At 37.9% G+C, this 27,201-nt stretch overlaps 1 protein-coding gene across 1 annotated transcript in view; it reads right to left on the reverse strand.

Moving 5' to 3' along the window:
- Positions 1-27,201, reverse strand: part of EYA1 (EYA transcriptional coactivator and phosphatase 1) — a 151,735-nt gene that overhangs the window by 123,613 nt on the left and 921 nt on the right. The gene's annotated exons all lie outside the window — the stretch shown is intronic.

Below are 27,201 nucleotides of genomic sequence, written 5' to 3' on the forward strand. Positions count from 1 at the left end.
GATAGATGAAGTGATCTGCTGAAGTGAGTTCTCTCTCACTTATGTTTCTATTAAAACTGTTCAATTTACAGTCAGCATATTTACAATATTATGGTGATATTTAATGTAGTAAAAACATCCTTAGGAAAGAAAAAGTCCACTGAAAGTTTTAAAAGGCTGGTTTTATTATTATTAATAGATCAATTAAAATCAGTCTCAATTGGTCCTCAAATATACACAAGAAACGTCCTTTACAGATAAAAGGTAAAGTAACCACTGATAAGCAGAACAGGACTTTCCTTGTTGTGTAATTTTTAGTATTACCACTTAGACTACTGGATCAGCTGAGAATGGGCTTTATCCTCCTTGGATTTCTAGAAAATTGAGTAGTCCCATTCCTGGCAAGTGTCTGAAAAATACTTTTCTATACTCCTAAAAAGAGAAACTCCCAGCTTCAAGCACTGGTTTTAATAGAAGAAACTCCCAGAAATTTAGCAAAAGCTACAAGCTGCAATCACCAAACAGAAAATATAGGAGTTTCAAATGAAATAAACATGTTTTCACTTCACTGTTAGAGCAACTGAATATTTTCTTGTGTCTAACCTCACTATAGAGCAACTGTATCTTTTCTTGTGTCTAACCTCACTACATACTGTATTTCCCTACCTCCAATAGATTATAATACGGCATTGCAAAGCAGCTTGATCTGAAGTGTGGCTGATGCAGTACCTTTCAATAAATGAAAAATGAGTGGACATATGGAACCACTAGAATCTACTCTTAATCTATTAATGGAGGGTCCTAAATAATGAACCATAGGTTTAGCCTGTTGGTAGCTGCACTGATTATAATGAGACCATTTACTCCTGAGGTTAATGCTTAAGCTGATCCAGATTCTTAAAGCAATCAGATAAAGCTGGCCAAAATGTGGTGCTAGACAGAAGTGGGTGTTCAAAGGGATTTCCCTTCAGCGAAGCTGCCCAACAGCAAGTTTTCAGTTGGTCTGCCAGATAATCTGTATTGCCAGCAAGGTTCAGCTTGCAGAAGATGACAACCCTCAGTTCCTTTGGGACTGAGAATCAAGACAGGTCAGCCCCATGGAGCAGAAGGATTCTTCTGTCACTGCTTCTTCTGAAAGCACACTCCTGCTATCTTTGATTCTCCTAAGTATGCAATGTACCCTGTGTAGCTTTTCATCCGCAAAGCTTTTAGGATGGAGCTCCTACCGGGAAGATGTTTGTCCACCTCTAGTTTAAAATTTACAGCCCCGTGAAATAAAAGAATTTAAGTATTCACAGCTCACCTGATTCCAAGTCCTCATCAACCTAACTACAAGGGATTCAACTTGATTTCTTCCTCAAAGACATCAAGAAGTACAGGACATAGTGAATTTGTGTTGTCTTTCCTCACTGAAATTGTCCCATCTGCTGTGGCATACAACTGAGAAAAGACAGAGAAACCACTAAAGCATTCCCACAGAGTAATGTTCTTCCCTGAAATCTCAGCACAATACCTCTGATTTTACTTAAATCACTGATTAGAAAGCATGCCAGGAAATACAGTGGAGTCCTTTCAATTAATATAACTAATTTCTGTGCATCTCTCCTAAATAAGTGAATATAGTTAAAATACAAATACCAGTTGTGTGCAAAAAACAGCCACTAATGAGCACTAGACTCTAATAAGCAAGCAAGCACAGAAGCCAGCCCATTAATAGTTACACAGTAATAACAACTGTAAATTTTATATAGCATATTCTAATCAAATCTGTCATTATCTTGAGCACTTTGAGCCCCACACTGGGCTCCAAAAAGGACTGTCATGGTTTAACCCCAGCCAGCAACTAAGCACCACACAGCTGCTCACTCACTCCTTCCCCCCCAACCCCCGCCAGTGGGATAGGTGAGAGAATTGGAAGAGTAAAAGTGAGGGCTGACACAAAGACCTTTAAGAGGTAAAGCAAAAGCTACACATGTAAGCAACACAAAACAAGGAATCTATTCACTGCTTCCCATTGGCAGATAGGTGTTCAGCCATGTCCAGAGAAATTGGACTCTGTCACTCATAGTAGTTACTTGGGAAGACAAATTGCATAACTCTGAACATCATCCCCTTCCTTCTTCTTCCCCCAACTTTATGTGCTGAGCTTGATGTCATATGGTATGGAACACCCCTTTGGCCAGTTGGGGTCAGCTGTCCGAGCTGTACCCTCTCCCAGCTTTTTGTGTACCCCCAGCCTACTCACTGGTGGGGTGGGGTGAGCAGCAGAACATGACTGGATTCTCTGTGAGCACTACTCAGTAGTAACAAAACATCCCTGAATTATCAGCACTGTTTCCAGTGCAAATGAAGAAAACAAACCCTACCCCAGCCAAAGCCACCACAGGGAAATCCCTCTTTTTCCAGGATGCATGAATGACAATCCCTTGAACAGGTAAGTTCTAGGTACAACAACAAAATACCGATCCTTTTAGCATATGAACATAGGGATTTGGCTATATGTTTATATTTCTTTCTCTGACAAAGTAAAAGCTAATGTTTTTCAAAGTAGCTGCAAAAGGGACATCACTAGAACAGAGATCTGTCAAGTAAACTTTTTGAAAAAGGAACAGCAGAAAGGAAAAGAGCTGGTTCTCCGAGCATTAACTGCAATATTTTGGTCTTAAACACGGCAAAGCAGTTTTCAAACTCAGTTCTTTAAAATCCAGTAAAGGTACCCTTCTGTAAGATCTGAGAAGGTTCTATATTTACTGAAAACAGATAATTTCTGTTCTTTAAAACCTATTACACAGACAATCTGTAAAATATCCTTCTGAGATTGTGTGTTGTAGCAGTCTGTGATGACTACCTACTGAAGTACTTTCAGTGCATCATAAAATTAAATTATGTGTTCCAGCTCATTGGCTCCTAATTTAGATAAAACAGTAAGATCTGAATTCATAAGGCTGGTTGGTCTGCAAGGGGCCCCCTGTACGGGACTGTATATTAGGCTATTAAGACTTTAATTTTATCCAGGTTGTGGTTATGTCATGCGCTTGAAGTGAAAACATGATTGAATATTTTGAGAAAAAAATGGTCAATGGAGTGCTTATATGAGCATTTACGGGGAAAGCATTCAGACATGGTGTTTATGCAGACCATAAACAATTTCTAATTACATCCACAATGTCTTCTCTATTAATAGATTATGCTTTCTTCTTTTTACAGATTAGCATTTAGATAAGAGGGACAGATTGTATCAGGGTTAAACACTGTTTCAAATAAGCACTGGACTTAAACTGAGATATGGTAAATTGCTTCTCCCTTGTATGTAACAGAATCATCGTCTTCTCATCTGAAAGGAATAAATGTGAACATATCTCTTCCATGGAAGCAATTTTCCATTTTGTACAACCATTCACTCCTCTCTGTTACATTTTAAATAAGTTCAGTGCAAAGAGCCTACCACAGAGAGTTCATTTTTACAGAGTGTTAGTTCAGCTGCGACTTCTCCTGAATGATTTAATACATATAGCTATTATGTAACTCAGATTGTCTTCCCATGTTTTAATTTATTCAGTCATTTCCTTTTTAAAACACGTGCAATAGGGTACAGCATACCTCCTGGTTGTGATTTTGAAAGCTTTCAATTTATTAGTTACATTTCTGACACTAAAAAATATAGTTCTAAAAATACAAAGATTTAGAACAGTTGGAAACTGCTGTTTTCATATTTTACCCCTGTCTTGCATTAAGGGCTTTTGTCCCAAGGTGAATGTGGTAACGAAGAAGATGTGATTTGGATAAACCCTATATAAAGTATTTTTTTCCAGAAATGCACAGTTTGTCAGGAGAGAAAGTTATGAGAATAAGAGAGACCCACCAAGGATTAAAGGAAGGAAACTTGGAGCTATCTCTCTTACAGCATTCAAGTATGAAGTCGTCCAACTCATTAGTTATCTTATTCAACCTTGACTTTCATTTATATGGTGGACAAGGCTACAAATTACTTCTACAGGCCTACAGAGTCTCTTCCTGAAAGGGATATCATTAGAGAGAAAACACAGTAGTCATTTCACAGTAACTTGCAAGAGGAATGTGGTCAATGTTGGGAGCTTATCGCAAGAAATGAATTATTTGTTTCCCCTAATAAACATCCTATTACACTGACTACTATGTTTAGGCTCAAGATTGACAAGGAGGTCTTGCATAGCAAAGATTTAGCTACTGTCTCATGGTGCTGCAGGCCAGATGCTGAAAAAACTTGTCTCACATGGAGTTGTTTTAATATTTGTATAGCAGCCAGGCAGGCGGGTTTCCTGTATAAAAAGAACATTTGAACTTTAGGCGTCAACACTGGAAGAATTCATGTTCTTTAATTAGGTCACTGATCCCTCTAAATTTCTGTCTTGACTAGACACAGAAACTTTTTCCGGTGCTCAAGACAGTCAGCCTGTCCCCTCTGCTTCATTTGAAACAGGATGTCTTCCAGGCACATTCATCTATGTCCCCTAGACTTTGCATTGCCACTTACATACGTACAGGGTGTATATAAAGGAATACAAAATCCTATAAAATAAAATCAGTCATGTTGTACACTCCTTTTCAGGGATATATGTGATGAAACATGGCATGTGGCAAGAGGGAGCATGGCCCACAAATATCTGGATAAGATAATTTAATTTTTAATCATCTGAGACTCATAGATAGTTGCACATGACTTTTAAAAGTGTGTTGGTCTATTAGCACTACGTAGTATAATAAGAATTTAAAGTTTTATCATAGAATCACCAGGTTGGAAGAGATCCACTGGATCATCAAGTCCAACCATTCCTATCAAACACTAAAGCATGTCCCTCAGCACCTCGTCCACCCGTGCCTTAAACACCTCCAGGGAAGGTGACTCAACCACCTCCCTGGGCAGCCTGTTCCAGTGCCCAATGACCCTTTCTGTGAAAAATTTTTTCCTAATGTTCAGGCATGTTCTATACCATTTTTGTGTTGGTCAGGAATTGTTGTTTGGGCTGTATTTTATTTTTAAAATAGAAAGAAAAATCATGCTTTTAGTCATTTTTTCAGTGAACATCAAGAAATTTCATCTATTATTAAAGCTTTTAAAGGGACTAGTACTGTTTAATATCTTCATCAATGACACAGACAGTGGGATTGAGTGCACCCTCAGCAAGTTTGCAGACAACACCAAGTTGAGTGGTGCAATCAACACTCCTGAAGGATGGGATGACATCCAGAGGCACCTTGACAAGCTCAAGAAGTGGGTCCATGTGAACCTCATGATGTTCAACAAGGGTATGTGCAAGGTCCTATACCTGGGTTGGGGTAAACCTCAGTATCAGTACAGGCTGGGGGAAGAAGGAATTGAGAGCAGCCTTGAAGAGATGGACTTGAGGGTACTGGTAGAATAAAAGAGAGACATGAGCCAGCAATATGCACTCACAGCCCAGAAGGCCAACTGTATCTTGGGCTGCGTCAACTCAAGCATGGCCAGCAGGTCAAGGGAGGTGATTCTGCCCCTCCACTCCATTCTGGTGAGATCCCATCCGGAGTACAGCATCCTTATCTGGAGCCCTCAGAACAGGAAAGACATGGACCTGTTGGAGTGGGTCCTAACCCAGTTGAAGAAGTCCCTGCTTATCGCAGAGGGCTGAAATAGATGACTTTTAAAGGTCTCTTCCAACCCAAACTATTCTGTGATTACATAGGTAATTTACTCCTGCGGAATGGTGTGGTACCCATAAGAGAATTGCTTCCCTGGAATGTATTACCCAACTTATCAATTTTATAATCCATATGTGCAAAAATCTGAAACCATATTTTACCATGTGATCTGACTTTTAAAAAGATCCCATGGAATGCAACTTGGCATCTAATTTCATTTCCTAGAAAGTGTATTTTCAACACAGGATGCAGATTAGGGATTCACCTTGCACAGTGACATACCCGTTACTTATATTTAATGTTTACATGAAAGAAAAGTGAAGATATGTTTTAATTTTTTTATTTTGCTTTTTTTCAAAATTACACAGCAAACAAAAATTCAATTTCATATAAAAATAAAAAACACCAAGTATTTTACTGTCACACAAGCCACGTGTCTCTTATTCTTTGCTTGATAACATTTGAACCTGGCAGACAGATGGCAGCTTCCACAGTGTTAAGGGAAAGAGAAGCCTAACTAGAAGAGAGATCCTGATTAGCTTTTTCTATAGAGGAAAATGTTGCCTCATAATCTCAGTCAGATTTTAGATAACAGAAAATCCACACAGGAGACAGCTACTGAAAACTGAGCTTCATAAATTTCACTGAAGTCCACTTTTAATCTGATGTATTTCAAAACAATAGGCTTTGAAATGCATGATAAACTAATAGACTCATCCACTACAGACTAAGTATCAACTGATAGAAACTGGTATTTAAAAAAGGGAGGAATGTGGGCCATGGAATTATCTCATGTAAGAAAAAATGACACAAAAAACCAGAGGCTAGTGCCTCTGAAATTACTGATAATCCTCTTGCCGACTTGAGCATGTTCATAGTTTCTTTCATTAACTTTGCATTAAGTCCAATCATCAAAAAAAAATACGTATTTCATAATTCACCTAGGTATACATAGTCTGTGATTAGGCCCCTAGACACTAGAGTGAACTACTTATATGTTGTTTGAATTATGACAAATTAATAGTTCAGAAATATAGAAACAGACGGTCTGCAAAAGCACTGTTTGTTGTAGGACTAATTATAGTAACACTGAAATGATCTACTTACATTTGGTTCATACTCAAGATCTTCCTTGTAAACTTGAAAGCTCACAATCAAAAATCAACCAACAACGGAATACAAGGGAACAGCTTGACAAATGACCTGACCATCACCTTGGCCACAGTTCAGAAATGTCAATCACCTTAAAAATGAGTCTTAGCACTAGCGGTTTTCTCAATAATTTTCTTTCAATCAGATACTTACAGAAGTTAAGCATAAAATTCCACTTTACAAGTCCCTTTCTGGGAGATGTGACCTAATAAATCAAGACTTTGAGATTTTTAGTGATTTAATACTTTGTTTCTGCAAAGATTAATAGATAAATACAGAAGGAATGAAAGCAAGGGATTCAGTATAAACAAATGGAAAATTCAATTAGCATTTAGAACAAAATTTACTTTAATACATCATTTTTCATGTATGTAAACTTGAGATCCATTCACCGCTTACTATACTACTGAGAATCTTCCTACACATCTTTCCCCATTCATATAACACATATATAACATACATATATATGAATTTACGGTTGGACTCGATGATCCGGTGGGTCTCTTCCAACCTGGTTATTCTGTGATTCTGTGATAATGATAAATGTCTTTACACAATCTGTATGCTTTACAGTAAAAGATGTCACTGGCATGATGTTTAAAATAACCACATAATCACAGATATCACTAAACTACTGTGTTCATCACGCTGAAGAGAACTGCAGCAATATTCAGCCACGTGCCTTATTGCCCCCTTTGAATACCTGCATAAGTCTCATTAATAAGAAACTCATAACCGTAAGGGATGCAAAAATGGTTTGTGTATAAAAAAAAGTTTATACCGAAAAAATCTCAGTAACACCATTTTGGGTTTTAAGTAGGTTTTTAAAACCTGCCTATTTTTTAAGTAGTCTTTTAAGACCTGCCCAAGCCTTTGAGTTGCTTCATGGAGTTTCAGCTACTGTGACTATTCCAGAAACTGCTGGGGAAGAAAGGCATCAAGAAAAGATGAAACTTCAGGCCTTCAAAAATTATTACTATTTTGTGTGCATGTTAGAAAATAAGAAAAAGTAGCATTAATACTTAACATCTAGGTTCAACAAATATGGGACCTTAAGGGAAGTATCTGTGACAGTCCCAGTTTAGTCCCAAGATAACGCAGACTACATTATAAAACTAAGATTTAGTGCAAATTTAGTGCAAATAGCATTTTGTGTTAAGGACGTCCCCAGGCTTAAGGTCAGCAGGGTAGCAGTTTATTTGCTGGAAATCTTCCTGCAAGTTCGAAGAGCCTACAGATTATAAACTAGTTTTTGGTAATTGTTCTTGAAGTCTCCTTAGCAATTTCAAAATTAACTATGTTGCTTTTGGCATTCAGTAGCGTAAACGAGCTAAGGTGGTAAAGGCAGAGGAACTGCTAACATTTTAACATCTATATCTATATAACTCAATTTCTTCAACATTCAGTCTCTCCATGTCTCAATCATGAACACAATATTGCATTCCTTATCATACCTTATCTTGTGATATGTGCGTTACAGAAGTCCAGTGAGAGTGACTGAAGAGTTACGGCTTTTTGTCAGTTTATCAGTAAATTTCCTCATTTAGTGATTATTGCCATTCTCTGCAAACAGGGTCAACAAATGGAGTTCTTATAAAAATCTTTAAAATAAAAGGCAGAGAACTAAGCATCACCGGAAGTAGGGAAAAGCATTATTTTAATGCTGCGGGTATTGAGTTTGTTTTGTACATTACATAATGGGAAAACATTTGGGCCCTGGAGCTCAGCTGCATTAAATAGTTCTTGTGGTTACCAAATTTTTTAGCTTAGCTTCAGCTTTTAAAAGTTGCCACAAAAGTGGTTTTCTGTTTTCTACACTGTAGGGGCATAAACATTATCAATTAGACCAACTGACATAAAATTGCTGGTCATTCAAACACAAGAACTTCCCCCAGGAATTGATAAAATTCTATCAAGCTCTCAGATGTTGAGGGCTCTGTTTATGCCATAAGCATTACACAGAATCATTCAAAGTATCATAATTACTTTGCATTCTTCTGTGAGAAGAAAAAAAAAAAGCACACTTGAACTCAATTTCCTTTTTCAGTATAACCAGCTATGGTTTACATCCACAATCTGCATTCATGTTTTGCTGTTTGATTTCTTTTTTATTTAAATGGGCATTCAGCCAGCTTTAAATATTACAGATTTCTAGGCAAATGTCCACTGATTGCCTTTGAAGCTTATGGATGAAAATGGCATTGAAAAATGGTTCTCATCTGGAAAGACTATGCTGCAAATCCATTAGCGGGTCAGGGAGCCGATCTGCTCCCTCCCAGCCATACCTCTCTGGCAGATCAGTGCAGGCTGCTCTCTGAAGTGACTCCCATTTGTTTTGTCACCTCAAACAGCATTCAAATTACTTTATTTTCTAATAAAATCTTTCAGATTCCAATAAATCTGCATTTATCCTAACACTGATAAGATTTGATAGCTTGTTACAAATATTACTTGCAGACTGCCTGTTTCTCCCACAGGTAGTGATGCAAAGTCTTCAGGCTAATGAATGAAGAACTGCTTAGAGAGCTGTCAGAATCAAGCCTTATGCATGTGGTAAATAAGCAAAATAGGGAGTGTGTAAAAACTGAATATGGAGATTTTTACATTGCATAATGTTATAGTCAAAACATAAATAGTGCTTGTAAATACCTCTTTTTTCTTTCTGATTTAATAATTCAACAGCAATAACTAAAGCATAAACTCCACTGTTTCTTCTTTGCTTGTCATCAAGTCTCTTGCACAATGTTTTCGTAGCCAAATAAACAAACTGACTTGCATGGAAAACTGAGGAAAAGAAATAAATTACTTTCTAAGGCTTAGAATGTCTCCTAACTAATGTGAGGTCCTGTTTCTTTGGAAGACTCAGAGCTCTCTACTCTTCCTTGGCTCTATGGAAAATAGGCACGTGCATTTGGATTCAGCATCACATATAAAGTGAGGAAAAGTCATATATATATTGTTCCAGAAACACTGATAGAACAAGCATAATAGTACATGCACACTCTTCTGTTGTTGTTTTGGGATGTTTGGGTTTTTTTAAGGGGCTTTGTAATGTCAGTGAAGTATTGATACATTAAAAATATTAATTGATATTGGTGTCTAGTATACCATCAGTGTGTAAGGAAATTAATAGTAATAATAGATAGAACACCTGGTTCAATGTGGAAAATTACACACATGGGGAAATGAAATTCACCGTGACAGTAGTGCAGTACCAGTTTTCAGTATGTTAATCACAACTTAGAATGAAGAAATCAATCCCATAAAATCTGAGGTTTAAATTGTTAATGCAAGCAGTTAGCTATGGTTAGATGAAAGCACTGGAAAGCTGGAAAGCCCATTAGAAAAAGGCAGAATTTACTGAAACTCAGGTCATCAGTGTAAGATATTGTGACTGACTATCACTTTTTTGACAAACTGAACACAATTAAGCAGGGATAAAAATTAAGTTGTAAACACCATTTTTTCCTTTGTGGCAAATTTGCAATTCTGTGTTGTTTCCCACTGGAATTTGCTGTGACTGAATGGCAACAGCTCTCAGGAGCACCTGACAATATACACAGCAAGACTGGCATAGTGAATGTTGGTCTCATCCTATAAGTGTTTTTTATGTGCCTGAAGATCACTGTTCCAACAAAATGCCTCTTTCCTCATAGATAAATTACTGAACATAAATTATACAGTAAAAGAAATTACTTTCAATAGGAACATCAAAATATGACAACTGGCTATACAACCAGACATGTTCCTATTTAACACATCTGATGTAAGGAAGCTATTAATTTTCTAAATGCATGGCCAAACTTCTTTGTAACACCTGACACAGCATTTTGTTAGGGTAATAAAAGAAAGCCTGACAGCTGCAATTTTCTAGAAATATGGATTAAGCCTTTCACTATGCTCTTGGGAAAGTTTCCTCTTCTATAAGCTTCTATAATTTGTTTTAAAATGGCTTGCTTCTAATCATTCAGACACAGAGTACTCCTGCATCCACTCCAGCTACAATTTATTTTTTGGCATACATACATATCAAAGCATTGAAAAACAAAAGTATATTCTTCTACATATTCTGACACTGCTTTGAATTAAAAAAAAAAACCAAAACAAAAACCCAAACAAAATCATTTCTTTTAGGTACTCGTCACACTGAGGATTATAGTAAAAATCACACTGATAAACTTGAACAACACTTCCTCTGGAAAAAACCCAGATTATAGTAACTGAAGGGGAACATTGCAGTGAAAGTAGCTGGCTTCCCCTCCTGAGAATGAGACGCACTGGAGCCTTGTGCTGTCTGGTGACAGGAACTAAATATATTATTCTGCATTCTCCATAACATTCCAATTTGAATGTAACATGCCAGTAGTCATGGTACAAGTGAACAGACAGCTGCCATGAGGAAGGCATTTAATGTTTGAAACAAATATTAATAGAAGAACTACATCTAAATATAAAAAAATATAAGAAATACATGTGGCAACTAGTTTTGTATTTAAAAATTTAAAATATTTTTTCTAAAATTTGCATTGTTTAAAATCCAATCAAGTTAAAAGGTAATAGATTCATCTACTATCAAAATTTCATCACATAGGCCTGTGTTTATGTCATATCATTTGGACATGGTAGCAACAGCAGATGTCTAAAAGTAAGTCTACTAACTTTGTCCAATTTTAGAAAGAGCTAAAGAACAAGTTTATAATTATCTTTCTCTATCCTGCCATTTCCTTTGTCTCTCAGCACCACTTTGTATTAATTAAGCAAACTACTCAATAGACTCAAAACTTAATAAACATATTCTAAAATGTTGAGTTATCATGAAATATTCCCACGCTATACTCTGACCAGATGAAAACAAAGAATGTGGAAGTACTGAACAGTGTCATTTAAATATGTGCTCAGTATTTTAAAATGCCAGTCTGCTATAGAAAATAATCACCCTAGAAATTAAATAGTTCAAAAGCATACATTTTTTCATAGACTGTATAACAGTCATGGTCAAATGTGCGTGCGCTAACAGAGAATAATATGACTTAAGAGAAATCACTGCATTTACAGATTGCAGGAGAAAATTATGGATCAAATTCATGTCTTTAGCTGTGCACATTATACTCCCACCTCCCCCTTGGAGACCGATTATACAGAATTCAATTCTAGACTTCAGAGCTTTATCACTGCAAAAGTGTTGGGGTCAGCCCATGGGTGTTTTGGGTGTTAGAGTAGTTCAACTTTCATATATGGCACTCTCTCACTCGACTTGCAAAAGGAAACACAAATTTAACATTCAGGACTGCAAGACACAACTCTTAGTGCAAATTCTATACATAACACAAGTTTACTAGAACTAGCTCAAATTAGTTGACTAATACAATAAGAGGGAAGCATTATACAATACAATACAATAAGGGGAAGCATTACTATCCCATTTTGCAGACAAAAAATAGGCAGAGGGAGACAACATGGTATCACTACAGTCACACAAAGAGTTTGCAGGACAGCCATGGAGAAGATTCATATATCCCGGTGCCAGGTCAGCGTCTTAATCACAAAATCCTAGACCTAGACCTTCACCAAATTGTCACCTAACCTAGACCTTCAGTTTTGACAGATGCAGTGCTGTTAAAAATAATGAAGTTTTAAAACTCCTTTATGAACATTAAACTGAAAGGCTCTGCTGAATGAAGATAAACCCCGATTCAGAAGCCCAGTACCTGCTCTTTCCACGCTCAGCCTGTTCATGATCCTAATGGTCCTTGTTTAGCATCCCTCCAAGAGCATCTACAGCTTTGCTAACACCACCATCACACACTTGAGCATAGCCGTGTTTATTTTTGTTGGCAGACCTACACAGGTCCTGTAAAACACTTCTTAGCACTTAATTTACTCAGATGTTACTTTTAGACCTACAAATGACTCAGAAAACAAATGTTAAAGTACAAAATACATCAGGTTTGTCAGCACCACTTGTTTCTGACAGTTCTCTTTGACTTATAAATGTAACTCAATTTCTCAGCAGGGTGCAAGACTTACAGGCAGAATAATAATGCCCTCTCAAGTAGTATATCACAAGGATTTGGGGTTAAAGACACATAAGTGTGAAACATTTGCCAAATAACCCCATAAAAAGGAAAAAATACTAAGACAAGAGCTCTATAACAGTAAATGCAATAAAAAAGCATGGCAAAAGTTTGTAAGCCTCTCTAGGTAACAGGAGTAACAACTACATAAATTCTCCCACCGAGGAGTCAGTTTGACATGCACTGTCCCCAACTGTTCAGCAAAATGAAGGACGTGATTTCTATTTCTAGCAGCTGTCTCTAATGCTGAATGCCCTTCGCACGCTTTGGAGGGAATAACGTTTTCCTACTTAGCTGCTGACAATGAGAAAGTAGGGTGGCACAACACATCAGTGGTTGAATAGGATGAGTGCAGGAAAAAAAATCCCCAAAAAAGCACTGGCCTTTTGAGGAAAACAGCAGAGATCCACAAATTATTATTAGCACAAGCTGATAGTGAATGGGAAGAAAGCCAAACGTGTACCAGAGCTTAAGTAAAAGACTCAGGATGACCTAAAAGGCCTTGGTGTAAATCTGGCATTAGTGTGAAGTAAGCAAATAGTTACAAAGCTCATTGGCAGAAGACAGGTACATAACTGATGCCTCTCAAAGTCATCCTGGGAAAATGTTCAACATGCATTTTTAATTTTATGTCAGGTCACATAAGACTTGAAAGCTCAGAGGTACAAATAACTTCTCCAGCATGAGCTGGTATGATCTTTGGTCATGTATAAACATCAGCTGGAAGAAATTACTGTTCTCGCTAGTAAATGTGAAAACAGAACCAACAAATCAAAGGCTAGGAAAGGCAGGTGAAGGAAGGGGCACTTTTACTTGGAGGTAAAAAGAGGGAGCAAATGACTTGTCCTTCTTTCTTCCAAACTTCCTTGCCTCTCTTACAGTTTGGAGTCATCGTCCACAGCGTTTTACTACCCAATCATGCATTACACCACACAGTGCAGTTCCCACTTTTCTCCTCACCTTCAGCTTGCTTATCACAGTTTCCCGCTGCACAATACATCAAATGCCATAACATGCAGATAACAGCTGTAAAACATAAGGAGAATGGACGTTCTTGGTATAGGAGGTTTATTAAAATCGTGTTAGATACAAAAAATCTGACAGACTAAGAGGCCCATGGAGTCACAGGCATTAACGTGACCCATCTCACTACACAGTGACAAGCAGTAAATACATCTTGCCATTGCAAGTACAGAGAAGCCATCACACCCACCCATGACAACAATCCTCACACAGACTGTCTAAACCTTTAATAGAGAAGAGCAGTTAATGCTTCCAAAATATTAAGATATTACATAGTGCTTTTCTTTTGCTAACACTTCTTATTCTCTTCCCACTTATATGCTGAAAAAGTTCATGGGGGAGGCAAAGAGGGGAATAAAATCTTTCTGTGGTGTCATTACGGTCCAACTTTCATTGGATTAACTCTTCTCTGGAAGAAGTCAGAGTTCAAGGAGCAACTGGACAATGCTCTTAATCATATGATTTCGTTTTAGGTAGTCCTGCCAGAAGCAAGGAGTTGAACTTGAGGATCCTTATAGGTCCCCTTCCAACCTGAGGTATTCTATGTTTCTACAGGTCTAGTAAGAGGCAGAAAAAGGATTTGGAGGTGCCATATTGCTGGTGTCCTCTTTCATTCTTGATGATAAAACTAAGAAGATACAAAAGGAGGGGGAAGCACAACTAAAGTATCAACAGCTTCTGTGTTTCTTGCACAATTTTAATTGCAATTTGTTGACCAAGTTGAGGTCATGATCTTATCAGTCATTCTCAGTCATTCTACCAAACTACGCTAGCACCAAAAGGCTTAGTTTTTACAAGCTTTGCCACTCATCTTTGCTCACATCTTCCTGACTTGCAACTGGTGCCAGTGCCCCCAGTTTCTGCTGTTTTGGTCAAAACTATTAACCCAAACTGAACATAAATTCACAAAAAGTTTCAGTTTCAAAACTATTCTTTTTTTTTTAAACTTTAATACATTCTGTAAGAAAAGTTCTTAATATTTTTCACTTAAATTTGGTTTTATTTTTTCAACCTTTTATCCCATCACTTTGATCTTATAGGGACACATTGCTTTACCTTAAAATCTTACCTCATTTATCTCTTTAGTTCATCACAGCTACATGAACATTTCTACTCATCACTGTAATGAGCTCTGCTGTTCAGCTCATGCATACCATCTGAAAAGCAAAATTTTGTTACCTGAATTCTCAGATGGAGAAGGGAGCTCTTTTTGGTGACAGCCTGTTTGGCTTAACTGTTCAAACGACTCTTTCTAACAACAACAAAAAGCTTTACTCAGATCTCACCCTAGCGCTGTACTGTCACATCTGCACAGATTATAAAACCTCCCACTGTAAAAGTTACCGCGGGACACAAAGTGCTGTTCTCTGTCATTGGCACATAATACAAAAGCTTTACACATTGTCACAGGGTGCTCTGGTCTCATGTGGAATGCTTCTGAGAAACAAAGAAACCTCAAACAAACTGAAAAATCTCACACGATAAAGAAGATTCAGTAAGAGAACCTGTTGCTCCAAATAATAACAAAATGTATACTTTGCTTGTTTTACAGCTTCATTTCTGTGGTTATTTATGCTGTAAGGAAATGGCCCCCAAAATGCTTTCTACATACCAGAGTTTTGTGACCTACTTCTCCCTGATGTAGTTTGGAGAGGTCTCCTTCACCAGAAAAGGCAGGAAGATAAAATAAAAAAAATATTCATCCTGTTTTTTAAAAAATGTGTTAGGGATGTTGAAATATCCTGTTCTTGATGTTGTTTTAGCTCTGACAGAAAGAGAATTCTCATTGCTTAGGTGGCTCAGTTTTTCACTTTGAAGAGGCTGCTGCATTCAGCAGTGTCAGCAGACAGAAACCAGTAGCAGGATACCTGTGTGGGCAGGAAACAACACTACTCCCTCTGTCTTAGACATGAGCAAGACTGTGGCTGCTCACCTACAGGCACCAAATCAGCAGAATCTTTCAAGAGAATATTAGACAAATTGAATAGGTTTCTAGGCTTCTACTTAATTTTTTTTTACAAGACTGCGTGAGAGATGACTTTCGGAAACATACAATTAAATCACAAAAAAGAATTAGACCAATATTCACATTGGGAGGGACTCGGATGCCAAGACTCTTATAGCATATTAGGCAGGAAAAGTTAATAACCAACCACTATAATCCATTACCAGGAATATTTTTTCATTTCCTAAGAAATAAGAAGAGGTTTCAAAGGTGCAAGCATGCATTCGGTCATACCAGCAGACATGCACACACTACTGACCTATTGACAAGTGGCATGGTAGGTATGCATCTTAGAAGGTGTGAACTTTGTGCTTTTTAACTGTATTACCTGGAAGCCAAGATGCAATTAATTGCCCACATTTTCTGGGTTTGTATTTTTATACATAATACATGCAATTTGTAGATCTCGCTAAACAAAGGATTTATATATACAATACAGTGAACCACACTTGTAAGAGGTGAACAATCTGTGCCAGTACACTCAATTTACACTCTGAAAAGATAACAAGAGTACAAAAAGACAAAATTACTAAATAGGTGGATAAAAGGCTAATAAAAAAATAGGAGCAATTCTGATGTCTGAACAAGGCCTCTAGTGCTATTTTAGACATTCTAGACACCTGCACAGAACTAGGAGACCTGTGCAGAGTTGCAAAAGGTTCAGGCTTCACTGGGGCAGATGCTGAGGATCCAGAGACATTACAGAGGCCAAGCACCATACATTAGAGCTAAATACCTGAAACTGGAAAAAAGCTTAAGTTCTATAGATTCAAATGCAAACCTAAGAGAACACAGGATGAAAAATAAAATAAAATAAAATAAAATAAAATAAAATAAAATAAAATAAAATAAAATAAAATAAAATAAAATAAAATAAAATAAAATAAAATAAAATAAAATAAAATAAACCAAATGGAAGAACCATTGGCTGTTAAAAACTGTAAAAAACACTGGCTGTAAAAAATTCATGAAAAGCATATGAAAAGCCAACACTTGCCTGTGATAATAAAGGAAAGCTTTGTCAAGGTAAGGCCGTGGCAGTAAAGTGAAATGAATTATTTGCATGATACTCACTATGCAAGAAGATAAGACCTCAACAGGACTAAACCAAACTATCAGCAGAGGAAGCTTTGGGGAGGATTAACAAAATGAAGAGGTAAAAAACAGCCAGACCCAAAGTTCACCCAAGAGCTCTAAAACAATGGAAGCATGATCAAATCAGCTGCTACAATAAACAAGAGAATTGGTAGGCACACGGGAATATGATGTAATGGGGAAGAGAAAGCATGGCTTTGTAAAGAGAAGTCATAACTTCAAGATTACTAGCGTTTCTTTAAGAGGTTAATGATTATTTGGATAAGGATGATTTGGTTAATGTAGTATATTTAGATTTCTGAATAGCTCTCACAAGCCAAAAGCTCTTAAACAATTTGTCACAAGGTAAAATAAAAGGTCTGTTATGAATTACTATTTAAAGGATGGAACAGAATAAGTGAGCAGTTTTCACAACGGTTACTAGCAGAGTTCCAAAACGACCTTCTTTATTAAACATAAATGCCCTGGAAAAGATGGCAAGCAGCAAGGTTATAAATTTGCTAATCCACTCACTCTCGCTTAAAGTAAAACTGCCTACAGAGAGCTGCCACCATGGTGACTACACACTACAACAGCCAGTGAAATCCTGTGTTCATGGATGCAAAGTAGAAGACAACTCAAACTAAAGATGAGCAAAGATAAATGCTGAACTAAACACTGTTCCCAAGAAAAAGATCATGGAGTTATTGCCAAAAATTCTCTCAAAACAACAGCTCAGTGACCAATGGCAGACAGAAGGACGAATATAGTGTTAAGAAACATCAGGAACAAAACATAAAGTAAACCATAAAACATAATAAAGCCAGTGTGCTAACATCTTGATTCTCTCACATACAGTGCATCACCAGCCTCAAGGTAAAAAAAAACAAGGCTCTTCAGCTTGGAAGAAACATCTCGGTGTTGTGAAAACAACAGAGGTCTACAGAATCAGGAATGATTGCAGGAAGCGAGATAAATTAATTATTTCTCATGTAAGGAAAACTTAACACCCCCATGGTTTTGCGGCAGTTATTAGGCAGAAAGCGTAACACAACAAAAAGACTTCCTTAGAAAACACATAATTAACTTGCAGAACTCATTGTTATAGAGGCTCAAAGTATAAACTTGTCCACATAAAAGCAAGTTCATGAAGGACAACATTAAACACAATGGTTCGGATGTCTCCTCCATCCTACCTAAAGCAGGATTTTCTTTATTTCTCCTCTCTTTAAATGATTGCTGCTGTTAGACGCAGAACAGCAAGCTAAGTTATGTTATCTAACCCAACACAGTAGTACTTACATACCTCTTGCTCTTCTCTGCCAGTCCAAATCTGAGTGTTCTCCAAGCTGGCATAGAAGGCTCCTCTTTTCCTGTCCAGCCTCAGGTGTCTGCTTCTGAGTAGCTATTATCTTTAACCCTACTTAGTCAGACCAAAACACTGTCAAATTAATTACATTCATCAGAGGCGATTATTTTACTTAAAATTGCAGATGGAGAAGAAAGTGAAGAGATGGAGAATCCAGCTACTAAGAAGTGCAAGATCTTCTTTGCTCCTGATGATCAAAAGCGGATGCAGTCCTGGCAAATAAAAGACAGCCTTTGAGCAACAATAAACAAGACAAGCTAAGAACAGAAAGAGCTGGTGTCCAGTGCTGCAAGGATTTGGCAGCGTGCTTGTCTTCTGTTTATAGAAAGCATAATGGCAGTATACAACCCTTCCAGGGACTGAGTGGAGGATTTATGCAGTGTCTGCACTATATAAGCCAGCTTGATGTGCCACTTTGCTTTTACAATGCCTTACTAAAACCAGAGAAAAATAAATCAGAGATCTTACATCTTCTCCCTTTCCAAAATATCGTTGCAAATGACACAAATCTGATGTACCTGTCAGCCTCCCACTAAATATATATTGTTCCCAAAAAAAACTAATAAGCAGATAAATAGATGTGAAATAGACCATCCCTAAATTTAGATTATTTTTTTCATGTATGAATAACTGAAGGTGAAAGCAAGGCATATAAGCTTTAACTAGTTGATTCTGAATACAGAGATTCTTTTAGATCTTTTAAATTATTTACAGGCCTAAAAGGGTGGTCAAACATGAAAAATATGTCCAATTATTAAGAAAAAAAAACCAACAAAAAATAGAACATGTTTGCTTTCCTAAAAATATCCACAGTATCAAACATGCAAGAGCAAATGCCTGAATCTATAAGCACCCAAGCAGTTCTTAATCTAAATTTTTTAATACCCTTTTATTTTCCCCAAATGTAACTTTTAGATTATGTTTAAAAATTATTCCACTGTGTAAGAACAGCATGCAAGTATGCCTGAAATAACTTACTCTCTCACTCCTTTTAAGACAGATTGGGGGGGAAAAAAATAAGCAAATTTTTATCTTCAAGCAATTTCATTCATTGACTGATGACCATTAAAAAAATTTATAGCCCTATAAATTATAATCAGGATAATCAAATCCTGCGCTTTGGGGTATGAGCTGATCACCACAGGAGCTGAGAAGAAGTTTTTGCCCATCTGCTGCACTGCACAGTTGTATAGCTGCATTGTTGGTATGATGGAAAGTTCACCCTATGTGACTACTGGTGGCAGAATATAAGGCTTTGAATGCCAAAAATGTCAGAATGACAAATTCTGCATGATTGATGCGAAATCCTTATGACGCTTCCCCACTCACTGCTGGACTCTGCTCCTGTACTATGTGCAGAGACTGAGAGACCAGTGAGTGTTCAACTTCCAGGACAGTCTGAACAACACAGCTAAAGCAAAACAGGCAGAAAGTGAACCACATTTTTCTCCTACAAAATCTGAATTTTAATTTCTCCTGCTGTAAACAGGTCCTTGACTGACTAATCTTACCCCCACCAAATATAATTTGATTTTACTGTAGCCATATATGTAAACATAATATAGGAAAATCATGGCATTAACATTATTAACTACTAACAAAATTATAGTCCTCAAGTAAAAGCTGGAACATAACTTAATTTAATCTAATACATTCCATGCACACAGACACACATATATACACTCACACCAAAATAACATTAATTTAAACATCATGTTTCTGCAATCCACTAATCTGAGGTCAGTATACATAAGATTGAAAACTGCACTTAGACAGGATTTTTCTGTCATTCTATCGTATTTATCTACTACCATAGGACAATACTAAGCAAAAATATTTCAGAGAAATTTGAAATCAGAAGGAACTTATGTTTCAATATCCTATGTAAAATAACAAACCAAACCTAGGAGTTTGCTGTGTATGTAGGAGTGATACGAGCAACAGCTATAGCCCAACTAAGTACCATAGAGCTTTAAGTGCTGAATTTAAACTGCCAGCTTAAAATTGCTATCCATAATGTCATCAGGACACAGACACGAGTCCCATAGCAATGCTTTATGGACCCTTAAGCCTGTAACCTCACTGTTAGTGCGCAGAGATGGCATTTACCCTCTCCCTCATCCAGGATTGTTATATCTGTACAGCTCCCAATAACCACTGAAGATGTCAGGAGGAAAAGGGTGAGTTGGTGACCTTGCCAAAATACTGTTTTAAGGAAACATACTTCTACTAAGCATGGGTAGAGAAGTTCACTACTGGCTTAGTGACTCCTCCTTACAGATGACACACTTGCTGCTGGGAAGCTCTGTCTTATATGTGAGTCAGTGTAATGGAGATGAAGCTGGGAGCTGGAGTTGGTTTGTGTCACTATTCTAGCTAAATAGAGGGTTGGACCTGTCACATAAACCTGCATGGTAAATTTGAGACAAAATTTACAAGAGCATGTCTCTAAAGAAGTTACTGAAATCTGTAAGCTTGTTCCGCACTGCCTTTAAGATATACATTCAAGCAACTGAACATGAAGTACCTGAATGTTTTAGTTTTCTTTTTTTAAATATTTGTGCTCTGTCTCTCCACCTAGGAGTGCTCATAGAAAACTATGATTTTATGTACGCATCAAAAACTTCCCCTCCGTAGCTAGAACTTTAGACTAGAAAACTCACATAAGAAATAAATTAATTTCTGCATTTACTTGAATGGCAGTAGGACAGGGGGTGTGAAAAGACAGGTATGGCATGAAAGTCTCTGTACCTGCGTGAGTATCCCAGCTTTTGAAGCAGCAACAGAAAACATCCTTCTAATAAAAAAAAATATTTTTTCAGGAAAAACAGTATGTACTTAAAAAGAGAGTTTCAGGTAGTTCACTCAATATTGCATATCTCTGTGCTAAAGTTTTGGTTTAGAAGTGAATTTCAACAAAACAATTTCAGTATGTGCATGTGTAAGTAAAGCAGTGTGTGTATGTGTAAATACTGTATACCCAGATGCAAACACTCAATGCATCGAGTAAACTTCAGCTCTATGCCTTAGTATTCAATTCTGAGTCTGGTTACCTTCCGGATTGCTAAGTCTTTCTAAATTAGAACAAGCAATTTCTCTTTGTTTTACCTAATATTTGAAAATGGCAAAAAAGTCCCCTGGGTCACTGAAAATTATCCCTTCATTCCTGCCGCCTGTTTCAAGTCAGTCAAAACATTCCAGACTTCAAAAGGGGGCTTTGCCTGCTTAGGCCATTTTGGTGTCCTTCTACGGTTGGCCTATGAGGGATTGGTTATTTGGATAAATTAGTTTATGGAGCCTGCTGGCCTTCTAGAAGACCTCAGTGTCTGACTGCAAATTAGTTCTAGTGAACATGTAGAAGTCCCTAGGCAGACGAGAAGAAATAAATGGTGATAAAATCTAATACTACAATGTTTGTAATGTGATTTTATTCTGCTCTGTAGCTTGTAAGCAAAGCTAATGTTGAATTAAAAATTTTAAAATATAAAAATGTCTATGAAAGCACAAAATCAGATCAGCATCCAAGACACAGAGGAGCGGGCTGGATGCTAACTTTAAAGCTAAGCTTCCAGCAGGAATCTTTTACAAGAACAAACAGAAAAACTCCCGGTTTTCCACAAAATCAAGTAGGTATTTACATTACAGATGCACCCCTGCTTAAGCCAGGAAGTCACACAGTTGAGTTCTACTGGAGTTTGGGCTGTGAATAAACTGCTATGCACTCTTTTAGTGCATAGTTGTACAAATGCCTAAGGAGAGTTTATCCTTAAGGAAGAAAAGCCGGAGAGCCAAAACTAACAAACATGGTTCCTCAAGTGGAACAATGGTCCAGAAAACCTAGTAAAAAGGAAAATAAACTTCACTGGCAGTTTGCTTTTTACTTTAAAGGGCTGAGCTACAACTTCATCGAGACTTTGAAGAGACTTCATGCCAAACAATATGTATACAGTGCATGTATATAGTGGCTGAAAAAAGTCAGACAAATTGTGTATTTTTTTTATACCCATATATATACCCATTTTTTTATAAGGCAATCTAAAAATGTCTCACACCATAATAAAGACAAAGATCCAACTCTGAGGAAAAAAGAGGGTTTGCAGCTACCATCAGTAGTGGTACCTGTTGCCATACCACCAACGAAACGCCTGCAAGGTCTCTGCCTGTTCCTAACACCTGGACTACAAGGTCAGTCTGTGTTACACTTGAGGTGGGATTATTTTCTAGGATAATTGGCAGAAAATTACATTAAAAATATGAGCTATGATTAATGCTCCATTTAGGCTCTAGTTCTGTAAAGACTTACCAATATGCACAATACTATAAGCTATGGGTAGAAGTACTTTTGTCAGTGGTACAAGCATCGTTGTGTATGACACTGCGGGGTTTCTGCCACTGATTAGGAAAAGTAAATTTTAAGTAACAATAATTCCTCTGTGGTGTTATTGCAAACCCAGATGAATTAATAGTTTGTAGTATATGAGGTACGCCCTTCAAACTGTCCACAAATAGCTTACAATTTTCAAGAGCACTTTTATTAGAATATTGTTAAAGAAAAAAATTTTACTAATAGTTACTGATTAAGCAGTTACCATAGTCCACATAACAGCAGCTCATTTCAATTTGGGGAAATTAAATACATCGGCTAGTTCCAGATGTTCATTAGTTTTGACACCTACCAAGTGTTATAAGTGAGTTTTCTGGCTTATGTTTCCAATATCCTACCAATTGCAGAGAGGGGAAGGGGAGGTGGAAGGGTGTGTGCGATTCCATTTTATAGGCTCAGTTACAGACTGTGATTGCACGCTGTTTGTTGGTCATTGCCTTGCAGAGTTTTCCAGAAAGGAAGCATGTTACACATTTTTTCAGAATAACAAGGGAACACAGAGGAGCGTACAATGCTGTGTCAGCCTTTGAGAGAAATTGAAGTAGCACCAATATGCATGATTTTCACAGGTGACAACGCTATGAGTTTTCAACCAAAGGTAAAACACTTGCACTTTCACTCATTTTCCTAGTAGACTTTGTCCCCTCGTGTAAGGAATAGGTAAAGTGATGGCATGACAAACATCCTGTTAATGACATTGGTCCAACCCAGTAGCAATGCCTACAGGCACAGCCATGCCACCACCACTGTAGTGGCCTCTGAAACCACTCCCAAGCTGCAAACACATGCTATCAAGTCTTGGCTCACCTTGAAACAAAATGAACTTTCTAGCCCTTATGGTAGCAAAGATAACCTTGAAAACGTGAAAAGAGTGTAATCTGATGCTTCAGTAAGACTGCAAAGAGCCTGAAACAAAGACGGAGAGATGTGAACTGCCCCAGCCATCTCTCTCTGGGCCCCATGGATTCAGCATTTCTGTGGTCATGGAGTCTGGCGTTTTTCCAAGATTCCACAGAATCTTGCATGTTTGCTGCAAAATTCATTATTTTGCTGCAGCCAGGTGCTGGATGTTTTTTGGTTTGGGTCTCCCCCCTGTCCCGTTTTGTTGCTGAAACCAGATTCTTTCTCTGCATCTTTCCATTAGCAGAAGAATGATGTGAATTTTCAGTGCAAGTGCCACTCTGCCATGCATGGCATGGGGTAAGCTGGAGAGTGGTGTCCAGCAAGCAGCAGGGAGGAGAAAGAAGTTGGAAGTATACAGCCAGGCTGCCCAGAGCATCGACTGAAAGCTGAGGTTTGGGGGCTGCAGGGGGAATTGGAGAAGATTAACTGTTGAAACAGACTAGGAGAACCTCCTTTCATGGCTCATTGGGTGCACACTGTTTAGATCTAACTTGACTGCTGAGGGCCTCAGAGTCTTCACTCTGTTTTCCAGATGGGCAAAGTCCATCCTGAAAAATACTCGATGCTGAAAATATTTCTTGGAGTACAATTTTGCAAGGAGAATTTTCAACTATAAGCCTGGATGGGGTAGAATTTCGAAGTATTTTATGCTAGACTAGAACTTACTATCACTACCAAACAGAGACTGATAGGGAAGAAACACCCTCCAAAATTTTCCCAGAGTGTAAAGTAATGCTGAAAACATGCTAATATTTACTTGTGAAAAATTCCTTGTGCTGAATGTTACAAACTAATTTTTTTAAAAATGCATTTTTAAAAAATCAGTAGGCAAATCAAATTAAATAAAATGCCTGCATAATTCTAAAATTCTACCACAAATGTAAGCCATTAAATTTCACATCAATTTTTAAAAATCAATTTGGTATAAGGCTTACTGTTACCCCTTCTCAGTTTCCTTACAATCAAAATTTCTCTAACATCTAAACTGACATTTTCAGCTCAAAAATATTTAAAACAAGACGTGGTTTTGTTCTTCTTGGGTATGTGTGAGCAGTAAGGCTCACTAAAAATGACTAGCAGGCAGAAAAGCCTCCCACAGGAGGGTGAAGAACAGGACCAACAAACTCAAATGGAGGCTGGAGCACAAGGACACCAAATCTGGCATGAGATGCAGCCCTGTGCATGGCGTTTCAAAGTCTAAACATGTTGGCTATGTATCAGGCTTGCAGAGCAAGCAAAACAATAGCACTTTGTTGGTGTTTGCTGCAAAGTGTTTCAACTGAAGAGCCTGCTGTCAACCAGCACCCTGGATCCCTTTTTGTAGTACTGCTCTCCACCCATTCCTCTCTCTATTTATACTTGTGCCTGGCATTACTCCATCCTAGGTGCAGGGTCTGGCATTTGGACTTGTTAAATTTCATCCCATTAATCACTGCTCAACGCTCCAGCCTATCTAGTTCCCTCTGCAAGGCCACCTGTCCCCTAAGAGAGTCAGCAGCGCCTCCCAGTTCATTATCGAGATCGCTGTTTTGCTGACAAGCTGAAATCAACCACCAGTTTATTAATACAGAGATACAAATTAAAAATTACCCATATTTTACAAGGATTGAAGAACTCTTGTTTTAGCTTGATAAAATACAAGTGGAACATCTTTTCTAGGTGCATACATCATTAACAAACAAGATTTAAAGCTTTTTTTTTTTGGATTTGGAAAGCAAGAAACTGAACATTGATGACTTTTTCAGGCAGGATAATACAGTGAGATCCTCTGTCTAGCCAGTCTCAGATTTGTGTTATGCTTCTTTCTCAGGCACCTAGTAAAAGAATGGCTAGGGCAGATGTAGTGTTCAAGTTCGCAAGCTCAAGGTTGCAAATCTGTTCCTACAGAATATGAAACAAACACACAACGGTACCATTAGGACCACTTCTTCAGGTGATGAAAGTGTTGCTTGGATGCTAAAATTCCCTCTTAGCTGTACAAATGTAATAGAGAGCAGAAGTTAGCCTACAGGTCTTACTACGGTATCCTCTTGTGCACGTTAACACTCTCAGGCTGCATTCCCTTCGCAAACACCATCCACTTTCTCAACAGAGAACTCTTTGCAAAAAAAAAATGGTAAAGCACCTACTCTTCTTCTCTCACATAGTGCTATCTGATAAACTTTTCCCATCTTCTTTTCTCATTCTCCTGCTACTTCCTCTGTTGTCCATCTAGCCCTATTTTCCAAAAACACTGTACACCTTCAACTCTCAGTTGCTGAATAAAGCTCCTCCCTTGCCTGCATGTACTTCCATGGCATAATTTGTATTGGCCATTTCCAAAATTAATGCACCTTTCAACTGGTGCTTGTAGAAAAGTTTTCCTCTTTTCCTATGGATTACCACCAGGTTTTAGAGTGGCTACATGTGTATGGCATCTTAAATCCCAAACATTTTTGTCTTTCCATGTTGTAATTGCAGAGTGCCAATCTCTCCCTCACCTTATCTTTCTTTTTTCCTGTATGTGCACAGATAGAGTAGAATAAACAAAAACAGTGTTCATGCCATCTTCTTTATTTTCACTTGAGACTATTTTGCCTTCTGACCACTGCTTTTAAGAGATGTCCACATTGATCAACTGCCTGATGCAATCATAGCACCTCATCAAATTACAAATGAATTAAAGAGAGGCCTAATAGCAGGATTTGATTCACCAGTTTAATACCTCCATTTTAAACCCATCTAATGACATGGCAATCAGAAGAGTCACGCCCCACAATGCCCTGTGTAATACACCTTTGGGTTCTCGCAGTTATAGGGGCCTAAGTGCTTGTTTATGCAGCAAGTTCAGCATTTACTGGTTTAGATTTTGATAATCCTGATAGCATCCATGACTACCACCCACTTGGGTAATGTGAAGGGAAATTCTGAGCAGATGAAGTGTTTTACAGGCTTTCTGGATTAAGTGGTGAAAAGAAGGAATGGAATGAATAACCCCGACAGGAGCGCTGGTAGTGCCAAACCATGAACAAATATTTCCCTTAATACTCCTGTTATGTTAAGTGACAGTTACATTTGTCATTACATACAGTCTCAGCATAAGATTACCCGACCCAAACCCACTGCTGTATGCAAAGCCCAGGCTATGCCGGGCATACAGAAAGACAGTATTGCACTGAAAGCCACAGAAAATCCCGGCAGTGCTGGGGAAAGGCTTTTCATGCATAGAGGAAAGCCTGATTCCAAACAGAACAAGGACTGAGCTTGGGTGGTGCTGAAAGCTCTGGGACTGCAACTGCAAACAGGACCATCCCTGTTTGGCACCAGTCGGTAACCATGGCCACCCCTTTCTCTAGGATTGAAATGGTCCTTTCCACACATTGCTGTAGCAGCAATGGATAAATACCCAAATGTACTCATAGAGACAGACTGTGGAACAAATGAACATTGGAAAATAATCAAAGCCATATTGCTTCAGACAGTAAAAATGACACTAGGCAAGAAGTGTAACAAAAACATGCAACACAACAGGCTTCTTATTAGGAGGCTTAGTTCCTTCTACTCTGTTGCTATGTGAAAAACTAACATAAGCATCAGGGAAACT

Source organism: Phaenicophaeus curvirostris, chromosome 3 (assembly GCF_032191515.1).
Source record: "Phaenicophaeus curvirostris isolate KB17595 chromosome 3, BPBGC_Pcur_1.0, whole genome shotgun sequence".
NCBI lineage: Eukaryota > Metazoa > Chordata > Aves > Cuculiformes > Cuculidae > Phaenicophaeus > Phaenicophaeus curvirostris.